This window comes from Hermetia illucens, chromosome 6 (genome assembly GCF_905115235.1).
Source record: "Hermetia illucens chromosome 6, iHerIll2.2.curated.20191125, whole genome shotgun sequence".
Taxonomy (NCBI): Eukaryota; Metazoa; Arthropoda; class Insecta; order Diptera; family Stratiomyidae; genus Hermetia; species Hermetia illucens.
In genome coordinates this window covers 73,163,825-73,166,776 of record NC_051854.1, presented here as the reverse complement: position 1 = coordinate 73,166,776, position 2,952 = coordinate 73,163,825, and positions in this window count along the sequence as shown.

Genomic DNA, 2,952 nt, shown 5'->3' with positions numbered 1-2,952 from the left:
TGCTGGTCCCAAGCCCAAGTAAATGAGGAGGGTTAGAGGCAACGTACTCTGTACTATCCTCAGTAAAACAAAAATGAAATGCTGATATCAGGGAAAGAGATAAATAGAGTATAGTTCGAGCTATTCCACTCTGCTAAATCCTATCTGATCTCCCTTGGGGACATGTCCCGCGACAGGCCGATCAAGCAAATGCATACAATGTCGCTACAAACATGATGATCGGATTGAGTCACAAGCCTCGGAGAAATGCTAGGGCGTCCACCTCAGTCGACGCGATAGGACGGGCCCCGGTCCTGTCGAGAAATGGGCAAGGGTACTTGACGCATGGACGGCGTCAGGACGTAAGCACGTTAGTCCGAACTAAACAAACAAAACAAATACGTGTCTGCACGCTAAATGTTGGCACCCTAACTGGAACGACCGAGGAACTCGCAAGAGCCCTTCGGAAATGGCGGATTGATATCTGCACTCTGCAAGAAACGCGATGGTCTGGTGCCAAAAGCTGCGACATTGAACGCGAACGCTGTAAAAATGGCTATAAACTTCTCTATTGCGGTAACCCACACACTCAATATGGTGTTGGCATTGCCATCTCAGAGGGTTTCCGTGATGCCGTTAAAGAAGTCGAACGATTTGGTGATTGACTGATGAAGCTCACCATTATATCAGCTGCTCGCACTATTCACTTCTTCACCGCTTACGCACCAAAAACAGGTCGACCTGCTGGCGAGAAAGATGCCTTCTGGCTACTACTCGATGAAAAGACTTGCCATTGGCCTGCTGACGACTAAATTATCATTGCCGGCGATCTTAGTGATCATGTGGGTGAAAAGGCAGACGGTAACAGGTGCCATGAGGGAAAGGGGTTTGGAGCGCGGAATGCTGGTGGCGAGCGATTTTACGGATGCCCATGACCTTGTACTTATGAATACATGGTTCATCAAACAATTGTCTCATCTTTCTACATTTTATAGTGGGAACAGTAAAACGCAAATCGACTATATTATCATAAGACGCCAACACTTTACCACTGATTGCAAAGTCATTCCCACTTCAACATCGGCCGTTGATTGCCGTCCTACGAATTAAGCCACCGATAAAACAACGTGAGGAACGCACTTGTCCGCGGCGCATTAAATGGTGGTGATTTGGTTAGAAGAAACGACCTCACTCATACGACTGCCGACCATTACGACTGTGGAAGAATCATGGAAATAAAATACACGATCCACAAAGCGGTCTCTGCAACCCTCGGGGTCACCAAGCCCGGTAAGCGCTACATCAACCGAGATACTTGGCTTTGAAATGATGATGTTGAAATGAAGGTCCGTGAAAAGGAACGCCTCTACCAAATTTATAAGAATGCCAACCAAGAAGCAAAGAAAGCGGTCGGGTGACAGCACCCGATGGAACCGTTACAAAAATCTGTACGATAAACTGGACACTCGGGGTGGCGAGAGAGATCTGTACCGACTTGCCAAAAGCCGTACAAAGCCGTCAATTTAATAAACACGTTAAAGTCGCGCTAGAAAGCGCTCGCGAGGCATTCATGTTTCTTCGAAGACTTTTTTATTCTCCACATCTTAGCCAGAAGGGTAAGATTATTTGCTATCTTAGTTTAGTTAGACCGGTGTTCACCTACGGGTGTCCTACCTGGTTTAATTTGAGTACTAGGCAAACGGAAAGAAAAAGGATCTTTGAACGGAAATTTCTGCGTGCTTGCACTGGGCTTAATAGGACTGCTTTGTCAAACTACGAGCATTATGTAACTAATGAGGTGATGTATGCAGCTGCTGCTGTGCCGAAAATCAACACAGTCATCAACCGATTGATTCAGAATCATATAGTGCGATCTGTTCCTCATGGCGAGAACCCTTGGGTTTCGCAGCCGTTCTACCCAAATGATGAGTATTTCGAGAAAACTCTCAAGACAGGATTCATTCCTCCCGAAGTGTTCGTGTATCTTAACAGGAATGGTCCAACTTTTGATTCTGCCGCTAATCCGGTTATGTATCATGTACACAGGATATCGAAGAACGATACTTTGCTTAGCACCCGTCGAGCCGCAACGGATAGACGGCGAGGATACTTCGAACAGATTTCAACTGAAGAATTTGTTCGTCCTCCACTTCCACAATCTTTGCCGACATTTGGACCAGTTCCACCTGTCAGCGCAACTGGTGCTCAGAGGTGACGGTGAGGAAGATGGGGCGGCAACTCTATCGGCCAAACCAAACCAAATAGTGGTGGCACCGGGAGACGCTGTAATCACTTTGGTTTGCCGGTCGCGATTCAGTAGGCGAATGCTCCAAAGGCCTAATCAGGGCGATCAGACCCGAGTCTGCACGGGGACTCATCTGAAGTGGCAAATTGGTCACGAAACCTTACCAGGGGTATACTGGTACCATGGGAACCGGAAAAGCCCCTGGACTCACATACTTCGGGTGAACCCCTGTTGTATGTGAGGACAGCTCGGTTATTTGTGGTTGGCCCCCCTAGTGGGAGTTTCATGGTGGTTGTGGCTATGCCCAAGCGAGAAGAGACCTTCGGGCATCGACGTGGTGTTGCGTTTCAACACGGGTGCCCTACTCCTTAGTTCGGTAGAGATTTAGGTAATTCTTGCATCCACCAGTATAGACTGGTACCGTTGTTGCTTGTCTCAGCGGGCCTCTGATTGTGGTCACAAAATCAATCCGTGTCTGAAGAGGACCGTAGGATTAAATCTCAAGACAGGTGCCTACGTAAAACACCATGGGCTTCACTGTCAGCGCAACTGAAGTCGAGGAGGCAATAAAACAAATGAAATCAGGGAAAGCAACTGGACCTGACGACATCGCATCTGAACTCTGGAAAGCGAAGAGCTGGGACCCAACACTGTGGCTCAGTGAATTCTTTAACCGGGTTATTCAGGAAGGCAGAACATCATCTGACTGGCAAGAAAGCACCACTGTT